Genomic DNA, 14,476 nt, shown 5'->3' with positions numbered 1-14,476 from the left:
CTCCTTTGGTCTTCTTTCCTTCCAGTTCTCTGCTGACCATGACTGGAACGAATGGCAAAAATCTCTGAAGTTGGAGACTCACATCTCCCTCACTAGCTTTAAGCACCAGCTGTCAGAGCAGTTTACAGATCACTGCACCTGTACATAGCCCATCTGTAAACAGCCCATCTATCTACCTACCTCATCCCCATACTGGTATTTATTTACTTATTTATTTTTCTCCTTTGCACCCCAGTATCTCTTCCTGCACATTCATCTTCTGCCAATCTACCATTCCAGTGTTTAATTGCTATATTGTAATTACTTCGCCTCTATGGCCTATTTATTTCCTTAACTTACCTCATTTGCACTCACTGTATATAGACTTTTTGTTTTCTTTTGTTCTATTGTATTATTGACTGTATGTTTTGTTTATTCCATGTGTAACTCTGTGTTGTTGTATGTGTCGAATTGCTACGCTTTATCTTGGCCAGGTCGCAGTTGCAAATGAGAACTTGTTCTCAACTAGCCTACCTGGTTAAATAAAGGTGAAATAAAAATAAAATAAAAAAATTAAAACAAAATTAGCATCGAGACCTATTTCAGTCCACTTAATCTTGAATTCATGTTCATTAAAGATTTTAAAAATGTTATGTTGCACTTTATTGTCTGGTAGATATTGTATGTCATGTGTTATTATCAGAAAGTGAGGGCGCTTGGTGCACTCTAAATGGACCTCCACTCATGTTCATGTCAGATCAGTGACATAACAAGAGAGAGATGAAAAATACACAACTTTAGACATTCTACTCAACTCACACATCACAGCTTTCATTCAGTGGTGGATTCATTTTCACAAGTATTGATTGCTGGGCCACGTGAAATCTGTCTACATGTACAGTATAGCTTTCCAGCTGTACTTTCTACTCCTTCCAATACCTAGGAACATAATGGCATGGATGTGTTGAAAAGAGCTCCATTACCAAGTGAAAAGCATTTGTACCACCGATGGTCTGGCCACAGCAAGGCACTGTAGATCTGCAGCATCAAATGACAAACATCCAGCACAACACTTCAGCAATACATACTAAAGTAAAGGCCAATCTGGCACGGGACAGCTGGATGCATGAGCTAACCATGTTATGGTCAACTAGGTCAAGAATGAGTGTGTGCATGTATGGTGTGTGTTTGGCATTACTGCTTGACCTACATAATGACACCCACAAAGTTATTTATCTAATACAAGGGTCCAATATGGCCCTGGGCTTGCCTCTAATCTTGCATCAAGAGGGGCCTTCATTCAGCCTGCAACATGTTCCATTCTGTTCTTTCTCAAATTATGAGATTAAGAGTGGGATTATTTCCTCATTGTTACTGATAATGAAGGGTTACAGCATCCTTTACAGGGCCAGGGTTGTGTAGCAGTCGTGTTGAGGTTCAATGTAAGGACGCTAAGAGAGAGGATATTGAGATATAAACTGAGTGTGCAAAACATTAGGAACACCTGTCCTGACCAGGTGAGTGTGCAAAACATTAGGAACACCTGTCCTGACCAAGTGAATCCAGGTGAAAGCTATGATCCCTTATTGATGTCACCTGTTAAAGCTAATTCAATCACTGTATATGAAGAGGAGAAGACAGGTTAATAGACGGCTTTCTAAGCCTTGACACAGGTGTAGGTGTGCCATTCAGAGGATGAAGGTCACAAAAAAAAACTTGCTTTAAACTGCAACATTTATTGCATTTTTGGGGGGGGAACTCAGTTCCAATTTACGGTTGAGCATTAGAATAGTAGAATAAATAAGGTGCAAGTTCGAAATTTGGTTGTGCATCAGCAATTTTTCTGTTATGTCAGTCACTGACAGTCACTCAATTAGCCACGCCAGCTAACAATTTTTAGATTGGTAAATTAGTCTATCCAGCTATCTAAAGTTGTAGCAATCATGGCTGAATACCAACCAGGCATATGCAAGGGGCCCTGACCTCCAGCGGGTCCCCATTGATTTTGTTAGTCACTCTCACTCAGATATCATTAACAATTAATAAGTTGTGTCAAAATGTGTAGAATTGCAGGAAAGTAGCTTTAAAACTCTCCACCACGTGACAAAATTGTATGAATTGCAGAAAATTAAAACGGCATATTTGTCTATCTGTCCCATGGCCAAATGAGTATATTTGCAGGAAATATGAAATAAAATTGCAAATAATTATTTCCGCCCCATGGTAAAAGGTGTAGAATTGCAAAACAATAACGTTAAAAAAAAATAAATAATTCTCTCCACCTTCAAGGGGAAGGGGCACTAAAATGTATAGTCCATGCCCCAACGAATTGAGGCTGTTCTGAGGGCAAAAGGGGGTGCAACTCAATATTAGGAAGGTGTTCCTAATGTTTTGTACACTCAGTGTATATTATACTATCAATGCCATGCAATACTGAGATAAACATCTACCATGCCAGAAATGAGTTAATCATCCCAATTTAGGAGCAAAACGTATAGTGCTAAATTAAGTACAGTGCCAGTGAAAACCAAACAGAATATGTGCCAGCAAAAGTGATCAGCAAAAAATGTGTTTAGTTACAAGCAGGGCATATTAAATCTGAAAGGAATCTGCAAACTCATCTTTAGTTTGATACTTTTCTCATTCACTCATTGTCATATAATAGGAGCAGAGGAGGGACAATGAGTCAACTGCGATCCTATTATTATCAAGCCATGTGTAAATCCAAACATCCTGCTTCATATCAGCTGCCCCAGTCAGAATGACAAAGCATTTTTTGAGAGCGATTGTGGCTGGTATGTGGCTGAGACACAATAGCACTGCCACGTTCCCCTCTGCCTCAACACCAGCCCGGTGTTGCATCAGAGAGAACAGAGAGCTGGCATTCCCCCTTCACACAGCTCTGAGAAAAATAACAAAAACGTTATCCTCTAATTAAATTATAACTAGTCTACCCCTGAGTCCAGGTTGCACAGAGGAGTCAAGCATAGCACTATTAGGTATGGGAGTTGTGCTTATTGCCTCGTTATGTAATATCGTGTTCTATTATCATCATGCCTTTACGGTATGTATGTAGGCTACGTGGAGTGGATAGGTAAAAATCACATCTGGTGTCACCAATTCCATTCATTTATGGCTGGCTTCATACAGAGGAGATTCTTATCAATGAAGGCCATAAAAGGTACTCAACCAGTGTCCGTTCTTCTTAGATATTTTCGGGGGGGAACCGTTCCTCTTTTTCGCATGTGATCTCTATTAGGAGATTGTATCCGATAAGAAAATAATACTGGAATAATGTCTTAATCAGTTTTTTAAAATCTATTCCAATACAAACCAAACCATGTCGCGCAATGGAAAGTCCTGGTTTGGTGTCACTCAACCAAATCGCCTAACACTTCGCCAGTATTGCATCAGGAAGTTGGCAGTCCTACTCGAGAACAGTATGAAGACGTGTCGTGAGCAGTGTTGCCAATGTAGCGATTGTCAATTCAAGGGGCTTTATTGGCATGAGAAACATATGTTAACATTGCCAAAGCAAGTGAGGTAGATAATATACAAAAGTGAAATAAACAATAAAAATGAACAGTAAACATTACACTCACAGAATTTCCAAAAGAATAAAGACATTACAAATGTCATAGTATGTACAGTATATATACAGTGTTGTAACGATGTACAAATAAATAGTCTCTATATATTTAGTAAGTGTCCAAACCAATGATGCATATAAACCCTGGACTACTAATTATATGTATTGGCCATTGAGTCGCTTTGAAGCCACTGGTCAGCCATATTGACACCCCCCATTCGGCGCTGTCTTCCATAGGAATAAATTGAGTTCGACAGTATATTTCAATAAAATGGAGGACAAAATTACATGTATTTAAGTATTATTGTGGTAGTGGGGACAGTAGTGTGGACAGTAATCTCTAAAAATGATACTTTAAGGAAAACATTTGTACATTTAAAACAATGTTTAGCTCACATAATATAATTAACAAGTATACATTAAGGTATCTGTAATATATTAAATGTGGCAGAAATGAAAGTAGACATTAATAAATGCATTTCTATAGGTCGTTATCAATAAAGCGTCACAATAAGGTGAAGAGCATTCTATTTGCCTTCTAGGGGGCAAGGAGACCTCCAGCTCCGCTAAAACCATTGACAACTGCATGCTGTCCTCAAGGGATTGTCAAATTAATGCTAACATTCTTTGATTGTAATATGATCACCTCTTGAAGAGCTCATCAGAACAACTAATTTCCGATTATTCCATGCAAAACAATTGTGCACATTTAGCTCTATATCATACAGTAGTTATTCAGAAAGTAACTGCATACATTTTATGATCAGTAAACATCATGTAATTTTAGATAGGCTACGCGTGGGTAGCATAGGCCTATCCATTCGGCATGTCGCTTTGCAAACAATTTGTGTAATTTAGCTTGCTTCATCAGAGGAGGCTTTTGAAAAGAGCTTGACATTGGCAAGTACCTTGTTTTGAGTCTAAACTCCGCCTAGTAAAGTTGTCTGTCTGACCAAGTTACTGTCATCACTAGGCATAGCTGGCAAGCGAATCAAACAATATTTAGAGATAGTTAAATAGCTAGATAGTTTATCCACTGAACGCTAGCTAGCTGTTAGCTAGCCAAATTGACGTGATCTATATTGGCTAGCTATCTAGCCCATTTGATGTGGTCCATCAATGTCTGTATAAATTGCTTTCCAGCAGCAATCGTGATTAAACAGTCTTAAAATCAATGTTGAAAGGGGTATAATATTAGCTCACTAAGGTATGTTGGTTGGAGAGAAAAAAAGTACGTAACTTACCAATGTTTATTTATAAAGTTTCTAGCTGACAAATATTGTTTATGGCTAGCTAGCACGATACACATGTGGGCAAATGCACCCTTCTGCCGCTTGACAGAACAGAGCCCAAAATGGATGGAAAATTAACATAAACCACACATACTTGTCAGGTAAAACAGTTTTATTTTTTATCACTCAAATATCCAATTAAATGGTGGCCAATATTGAGAGATACAGGTGTATTCCAGCTGTGTTTTACGCTGTAATTCCTTGGAGCTGGCTGCAGGCTTGTCTCCCAACTGGGAATGGAATGTTTTAATCAATATGATGTTATTGATAATGAACCGTTATTTTCCAAAATATTTTTTTACACTGGTGGGGGAGTGCCAAGATGGAGACAAGGTAGCTTCAACATAGTGCCCCCAATTGGTCATCTAGTATATATATACACATCATTGGTTCAGACCACTCAAGCGAATTGTATTATTGAAAGTGTCTAGCGACAAATTCAGCTGCTTTTCAGGCTGCCTTTGTGGAGTTCTATGATTTCGATAAGATTTAGTGACTTTTCCCACTCAATTCTACCGCAAGCGAGAGTGGGAGAAACTGCAGCAAGGCAAATTGGTGCTGTGACGTCGTCGTAGAAACGGTTAAACATAATCTAGCGACATCTAGTGACAAATCAAGGAGCCAATAGCTGAAAAATAGTTGGCAACACTGTCCATGAGAAACACCCGATTAGGCTACAGCTGTCATGGCTGCTAAAATGACATTTCTTTCTGCTCTGGCTACTTCGTATGGCTGCCACTAACGAAAACTATTTTTCACCTAATTATTAGGAGATAAGATCACACTATTACGAAATAATTCAATAACTCATAACGAAATAATCAATTCTCATTATAATGAGAGAACATTATAAGGATAAAGACCTCGTTATTATAAGAAAGATCACGTTTTAATGAGAACGATGTGGTTATTACGAAATTATGCTATTGCCCGTTATTATGAGGAATAGTCTATGCCTTTTATTATGCTGAAAGTTAGCATAGGCTACTCTGCACGCTTGGCTTCCTCTCATGCACAGGTTGACATTATGACCTCTTTGCTTGAGTTTATACCTTTTCTTTGATGCATTGGGAAATATTAGTGTCATTGAGCAATATAGATAGTGTTGTCATTAGTTTACGTACATTGCGTAGGATTCTGAGTTTAAGGCTCTACATGTGGAAAAAACAGTCAGACCTCCTTGACATAGCGTTATTCCTTTTTTATCAACTGGGCCGACGTGAAGCTTCACATACAAACTAACTATCTTGCATCCAAGCAGGAAAATGACATAAATATGGATCCACAACCAGCAGACCACTGGCTTCCAGTTGAGGCTCGCATCCACTACAAGACCATGGTACTTGCCTACTTTAAGGCTATGCTCAAACCCTACACCCCAACCCGAAAACTCTGTTCTGCCATCTTTGGTCTCTTGGCCCTCCCACCCCTACCTGAGGGCAGCTCCCACTTTGCAGAGTCCAATTTCTTCTCTGTCCTGGCACCCCAATAGTGGAACAAGCTTCCGACTGAAGCTAGGACAGCATAGTCCCTGGCCATCTTCCGAAAAAACATCTGAAACCCTACCTCTTCAAAGTATCTTAAATAATCCCACAGGACCCACCACACCACCTCCTCTGGCAAAGGTACGAGGCTGGTCTGCAGGGGTAGGGGCTACCCCGGGTCATCCTTCAGGCGTTTGGCCTTCATGTACTCTTTGGTGAACTACTCCTTGAGGATTTTCTTTTGCAGCTGATCGTTCTCTATGGCTGAGATCCTCAGGCCCAGCTCATTCAGCTTGGTCTTTGTCTCTTCCACAATGCGTTACAGGTAATTATGACCTGTAACACTTTGATGCCTTGTGCAGTCAATTAGTGTTCAGTTGTCTTCTTGGTCAGGGAATTAGATCACATTTACTGTTGAATTGACGGTTGGAGGAGTTGTTATGTTGGTGGGTATTCTGTCTAGCTCTTGGAGAGACACCACCATGGCCAAGGCTTGGAACTCGTGGAGCCTGTTTGGGTTAGGTAAGATGTAAAGAGATATTACAAAAGTAGATTTGGTGTCAACATTTGTTGTCAATACAACTCCATTCAGACAAATAAACAAATATGTTTGTAGGTTTACAGTAGTTGCAGACTTAACCACGTTTTACTCTAGCAGTTTGCCTATGCTTAGCTCTATTCCTGTAATGTCTGCTTCCAACTCACACCCTCAAACACGTAGATCCCCTGAACACAGCTTGTTTTCCAGCCCACTCTTGTTTTTCAACCCAGCTCACACTCTCAAACACCTAGATCCTCTGAACGCAGCTCACTCTCCAGATCCCAATCACCTGAATTCTAATCACCTGTTCACACACCTGTATGTCATTATCACACACTATTTAGTTCAGTTCTTTGCACCCCATCACTGTGAGGTATTGTTTGTTTTGTAACACATGGCTTGCAGAGTGCTGGTTTTCCTGTGAGTTACGCGTCATGTGTATGATAGGATTTGTCTGCCTCACTAACAATGTCTTTTGCCTATTCCCTGCCTGTAATTTAGCCTATCGTATTTCCTGTTATCTACCTATTGCCTGGTCTCCTGGACTACATTACTAGCCTTTTCCCTGCCTGTACTGTTGCCCTTTTGGACCCCTGTATATGACCTTCTGCCTGCCCCTGGATCCAGCTACCTGCCTCCTCCTGTGGTCCTTTGCAATGAACACCTGCTGCGTCCTGCACCCGAAACCAGCTCTCTGTCTCCCCTCGTGTTCGTTACCATTCTTTTTCTTTTTATCCTAAAAAACTCCCTACTCCTTTCCGATGGACAAGTATACCAATTACAGCAACCACGATGCTTGAAAATATGAAGTGTGGTACTCAGTGATGTGTTGGATTTGCCCCAACATAACGCTTTGTATTCAGGACATGTTTTGCATATTCTGTACTGGCTTCCTTTTCATTGTGATATAGGTTAGTATTGTGAAGTAACTACAATGTTGATGATCCATCTTCAGGTTTCTCTTATCACATCCAATAAACTCTAACTATTTTAAAGTCACCATTGAACTCCCATGACGGTTTCCTTCCTCCCCGGCAACTGAGTTAGGAAGGACGCCTGAATCTTTGTAGTGAGCAGTGGTGACACGTCATTCAGGGCAGAGCCCCACCTGTTTAGCAAGAATAAAAGCTTGGGTTGCCTGTTTTGCATGTTATTTGGCATTAATACGTGTCACATATCAGTTTGCAAATAATGTTTTATAAAATTATAATAAAGTTAATAAATCTGCATACAAACACGGTCTCTTTTTTTGCTTAAGTTCAGTGCTTAAGTTTAGCTCAGTGCTTTCTGTGGTGGTGGGGCAGCCAGTGGAAAATACAGAGCGTAGGGGTTGATAATGTTGTAAAGTTGCTCCGTGATTGGCTCAGTCACGATAAGGGTAGCCACTTGGGTGCTGCCATCGAGTTACAATAGTAGGCTCAAGGTGATGACGTTAAAACACGTTATATCTACAGTAGCTTTGATTGGACTGATTGGACATCATACTTTCAAAATCTTAGCTAGCAAGCTGTCATCATGAATCAAGTCGACAATCTACTGGCAAATCCTTTTTAATCCTTATATGAAGAGAAATGATAAAATGTATCAGTGCTCATCGGCCATTGAACTCAAACATTACACAAGTTGGAGATTACAAATTCAACAATGAGTGGTTTTAAAGGAATCAGTGGCTAACTGCAAGCATTGCAAAGCAATCACTAGCCTACTATTCAGTGGAATGGGTGTGTGGGTCTCTTTTCCAAACTTAAAAGGATAAACATTCAACATTGGCCATGCTGTCAATCCAGCATGACTTCTGCCGCGGTCAAAACAACTGGAAACTCAGAACAGGGAAATCTGACTTCAATGAGTTCAAGACAACTGGGAACTCTGAAAAAACTTTGCTCCGACTGGGAAAATGTGTTTTGAACGGTCATCCAACTTGGAATTGCAAGTTGGGAAATCGGGCCTCTTTCTACAGCTCCGACCTGAAGATCACCGACATCATCATGATTCCAACCTTGTTTTTTTCCAGAGTTCCCAGTTATCTTGAAAGCACCATAAATCCAGAGAATGACAAAGTTTGATGACACAATTTGCCCTCGAAGGACTTCCACGCCACCTTCCTGTTCAAGTGAGCACACCACAACCACCACCAAAAATGTTTTGTATGCTGCAGCATAAATTATGTAATATGCTAGGGAGATATGTATACTGTAGCTAAGAAAGTAATACTTGTGTAGTAAGATGTTGGTAGCCCATGTGCCTCACCCTAATAATTTGGTCCCTTTTCCCCCTTTTAATTTTGCCTACTGTTCTTACTTGGTGATGCACATGTAGCCTATAGCCTGTTTTCGAGAAATGTAATCATTGAATATTGTAAGAGCTTTCATTGTCTGCCTAGTTAAATAAAGGTTAAATAAAAATAAAATAAAAATTGTCTGCTTATATGCCCCGTTTATTTATCCTACGGTTCTGACTTGGTGTACAGGGAGAATACTGTAAGAACGGCCCATGTTCTGAATTATATCGCTGTACATTTCAAAAGTGCTGAAAAAATAGTTACAGTATATTGACTACGTCGGTCCTAGCTCACTCATTAATGTCTTAATCGAAATTACTGATTGCCTCTAATCCGCTTGTCATCCACTTACGCCATAGTTTGTACATCTCAATTGTCAGAAGAAACCACATTTGTTTAAGCAAGTCAGCCATATCAGCTATGTTTTTTTTTAAAGGCAGTAAATGATGCTGAATTAACTGTTTCGTTGCCAGACAAGGCTCTGCTGATAGCTAGGTGTAGCAGTGGTAAGGTGTTGGGACTCTGCTGTTGGGACAGCTTTATGTATGTAAATAAGAATTTGTTCTTTACTGACTTGCCAAGTTAAATAAAGGTTAAATAAAAAATATTTTCAAAAAAAGTTTGTGGGCACCGTTTGTCACCTTTATAGTGCAATTAATGTATTGTTTAGTGATGTGATATGTCATGTGTTGTGGCTTTGCTGGCATGCATCTAAAAAACACATTGTTTTGTTTTCCCCACCAAGATTTACATGCTAAAATCGGCACTGGTAGTGACACACCATCCAAAGTGTAATTAATAAGTTCACCATGCTCAAAGGGATGTTCATTGTTTTCGTTTCTTTTTTACCCATCTACCAATAGATGCCCTTCTTTGTGAGGCATTGGAAATTCTCCCTGGTCTTTTTGGTTGAATCTTTGTATGAAATTCACTGCTGTATGTGTGGGGTACAGAGAGGAGGTAGTCATAAGAAAATCACGTTAAACACTTTTATTGCGCACAGAGTGAGTCCATGTAACTTATTATGTGACTTGTTGATCTTTAACCCTGAAATTATCTTAACTTGCCATAAAAAAACGGGTTGAATACTTGTTGACTCAAGACATTAAAGCTTTTGAATTCATTTTTAATCATTTGTAAAAACACAATTCCACTTTGACATTATGGGGTATTCTGCGTGTAGGCTAGTGACACAACATCTTCATTTAATCTATTTTAAATTCAGGCTGTAACACAACAAAATGTGGAAAAAGTAAAGAGGTGTGAATACTTTATGAAGGCACTGTACCTGATTTAGCTTATCAACCAGCTAATAATTAGGTAACTCTCCAGGAACAAGGTTGAAGAGGTCTGTCATACAGTATCACAACAAATGCAATGCAAGCCAATAATAATAGTCCCCAATAATGTGGCATCTTAAAATATATTCTTTAGGTTCTCCACGGCTGAGGCAAGCTAACTGTGTTGCATCCCAGCATATTTTACATAATTCAAGATTCAACAGTGTTGATGCTTTGCTTCCAGTCCTTGCTGATGTCTGCCAGGGAGTTCTGGGTGTCCTTTATGTCCCCCAGGCAATAGTGGAGCTGAGGCCTGTAGGTACACCATCTAACTGGGACTGGCTGACAGCCTGGAGAGTGAAGACAAACAATTGTAAAATGTTTCGATAGGACTTTACAAAATTCAGACCCCATCAGCATACACAAACACACAAACACGCACAAACAAACACTTTCTCAAACTGAGTTGTCAATATGTCAGTTCTCTCCATCGCTCCGACAGGCTAGGTGATGCATCCGCTCTTGTTGTTCTCAGTTCCCTGTCTGAACTCTTCCACAGAGGAGAGAGGAGAGAATCAGGGAGAGAAAGTGAGCCTTCCAGCAGTGGAAATAATTTTATTAAAATGTCCAGAAAATGACCTTAACTTTTCTATCCTTCCTCCTTACCTTATGTTACCCTCCTGTACATCTCGCTGATGTGTTTCTTGATCAGGCCAGTGTTCAAGTCCATGAGTAACCATCTGGAGGGCTCTTTCCCTGTCTGTGCTTCTCCACTGGAACACTCAGGACCTCAGCCTCGACCAGACTCACATCTACAGGGAGGAGAGGGAGAGAAGGAGAGGGGTACAGAATAAACAATTAAAATCAACAGACTTTGGATATATAACTGAGACCTGTACATACCTCGTCTAACTGGGACTGGATGGCAGCCTGGGGAGTGGGGACAGACAATTGTAAATGGTTTAGATAGGGCTTTACATGAATGCAGCCAATGTAAAAGCGAAGTAAATAATTTATAATTTTCTACCTTTAGTCGTACTTCTACTATCTTATCTGTGTACATGACCAATAAACGTTGATTTGAATATTAGCAGAGTCATGGGTCTTTAGGTTTAGGATAATATGTTGGTAGAATTACAAAATAATGTTAACGCTTCTTCAAATCAAATCAAAGTTTATTTGTCACGTGCGCCGAATACAACAGGTGTAGTAGATCTTACAGTGAATTGCTTACTTACAGGCTCTAACAAATAGTGCAAAAAAGGTATTAAGTGAACAATAGGTAAGTAAAGAAATAAAACAACAGTAAAAAGACAGGCTATATACAGTAGCGAGGCTGTGAAAAGTAGCGAGGCTACATACAGACACCGGTTAGTCAGGCTGATTGAGGTAGTACTGTATGTACATGTAGATATGGTTAAAGTTACTATGCATATTTGAACAGAGAGTAGCAGTAGCGTAAAAGAGGGGTTGGCGGGTGGTAGGTGGGACACAATGCAGTTAGCCAATGTGCGGGAGCACTGGTTGGTCGGCCCAATTGAGGTAGTATGTACATGAATGTAAAGTGACTTTGTATGTCTGATAAACAGAGCAGCAGCAGCGTAAAAGAGAAGGGTTGGGGGGGGCACACAGTGCAAATAGTCTGGGTAACCATTTGATTACCTGTTCAGGAGTCTTATGGCTTGGGGGTACAAACTGTTGAGAAGCCTTTTGTTATAGACTTGGCACTCCGGTACCGCTTGCCATGCGGTAGCAGAGAGAACAGTCTATGACTGGGGTGGCTGAGGTCTTTGACAATTTTTAGGGCCTTCCTCTGACACCGCCTGGTGTAGAGGTCCTGGATGGCAGACAGCTTAGCCCCAGTGATGTACTGGGCCGTACGCACTACCTTCTGTAGTGTCTTGCGGTCAGAGGCGTACCAGGCAGTGATGCAACCAGTATGCTCTCATGTTGCAGCTGTAGATGCCAAATCTTTTTAGTTTCCTGAGGGGGAATAGGCTTTGTCGTGCCCTCTTCACAACTGTCTTGGTGTGTTTGGGCCATTCTAGTTTGTTGTTGATTTGGACACCAAGGAACTTGAAGCTCTTAACCTGCTCCACTGCAGCCCCGTCGATGAGAATGGGGGCGTGCTCTGTCCTCCTTTCATGTAGTCCACAATCATCTCCTTAGTCTTGGTTACGTTGAGGGATAGGTTGTTATTCTGGCACCACCCGGCCAGGTTTCTGACCTCCTCCTTATAGGCTGTCTCGTCGTTGTCGGTGATCAGGCCTACCACTGTTGTGTCGTCTGCAAACTTAATGATGGTGCTGGAGTCGTGCCTGGCCATGCAGTCATGGGTGAACAGGGAGTACAGGAGGGGACTGAGCCCCTGGGGAGCTCCAGTGTTGAGGATCAGCGTGGCAGATGTGTTGCTACCTTACCTCACCACCTGGGGGTGGCCCGTCAGGAAGTCCAGGATCCAGTTGCAGAGGGAGATGTTTACTCCCAGGATCCTTAGCTTAGTGATGAGCTTATAATGACTATTGTAGATCTGACCTGGTTCTTGTTAAATAACAACCAACACTGAAAGTACCTCATAGCGTATGTTTCCTTTGTAACATTTCTAATGGTCTTCTCCACTGTAACAAACCACCCCCAACACAATGAGGTGTCTAGGCATTGTATGTTTTATAGTAGAGCTGTTTCTTACAATATACTGCAACAACATCAATGTATTGCAATATAATTAGTTCCTTATTGATGTCAAATAAAATTAAATGTTATTGGTCACATATACATATTTAGCAGATGTTATTGTGGGTGTAGCGAAATGCTTCTTTGATCTGGCCGACTGAAAACAAGAAAGACTCAAAGAGCAGACCAGCTGTAGAGCTTAAAGAGGAGTTTTCTTTTCCTCTCTAAACAACGTGTATGACAGAGGTGTTGAGCTGGAAAGCAGAGAGGTTCCCCTGACCCCCATGGACGGGTCCACAACACACCCTCTAATATCAACATTCAACAACTAGCCAATTCAAGCCTCTTACAATGTTGTTGTAATGTTTTCCAGTTGTTTTAATCCCAATCACATACAAGCTAGCAGAGACAATACAATTTTAAAAAATGACATTTGATCTGAAATCACAGATAAAGTCAAGAGGTTGTTTCTTTTTGGCTCCACATAAAACTATGTTGTGTGCATGAATAAATACAAAATTAAAATAAATAAAAAACAAATATGTATACACTATATATTAAATAGAACTGACTATAAATCTGTTTGCTTTAACATTGTCCTCCCACACCTGCCAGCAGAATTCAGGTTCTCATTTGACACAATAAAATAAGAAAATAAATGCATAATTTTTGGCATTGATTGTCATATGTTCTCTATTTGATATTTGACATTTACATACAGTACATAGCCTACTCTCACCTGTTTTAAACACGTTATAATCTTTCAATAACATTCCTTATTCATATTTTTAAAATTCCACATACAGTGTGGGAGAGAGACATTTCCAAAGACTAAAATAGCAAAAGACAATTGAATTAGACTTTCAGATCTTTCCTTATCACCTTTTCTATAACCATACTTTGGATCAATTAAGTTATATTGATTGATACACATAATCAATGGATAACAACAATATAAAGCCATTTTCACTTGTACATATGCAGTACTGATCATTTACCTTGGAGGAGCTTCAGACTATCTACAGTGTATTTTTGTATTGTTTAAATAGGATGAAAGAAATTGTCTTTCTTGCTGTTCTGCAAGCAAACTGATTCAGCCTTTCATTTTCCTTATGTATCTACATCTAACATGTCATTTTGTGTTTACATTGTCGTCATAACATTTTTTCCAAACAGTCAAAAGTCAAAAACAGCACTTTTAACGGCACAAAATCACAGTACCGGAATGTACAGTATGTCCAGAAAACCATGCAAGCACATACACACATCACTATCAGTCATACACAATCACACACTCACTCTTGTAAACCCAAAACACACACACACACACACACACACACACACACACACACACACA

Source organism: Oncorhynchus mykiss, chromosome 11, assembly GCF_013265735.2.
Source record: "Oncorhynchus mykiss isolate Arlee chromosome 11, USDA_OmykA_1.1, whole genome shotgun sequence".
Classification (NCBI taxonomy): Eukaryota; Metazoa; Chordata; class Actinopteri; order Salmoniformes; family Salmonidae; genus Oncorhynchus; species Oncorhynchus mykiss.
Note: the sequence above shows the minus strand (reverse complement) of the source record.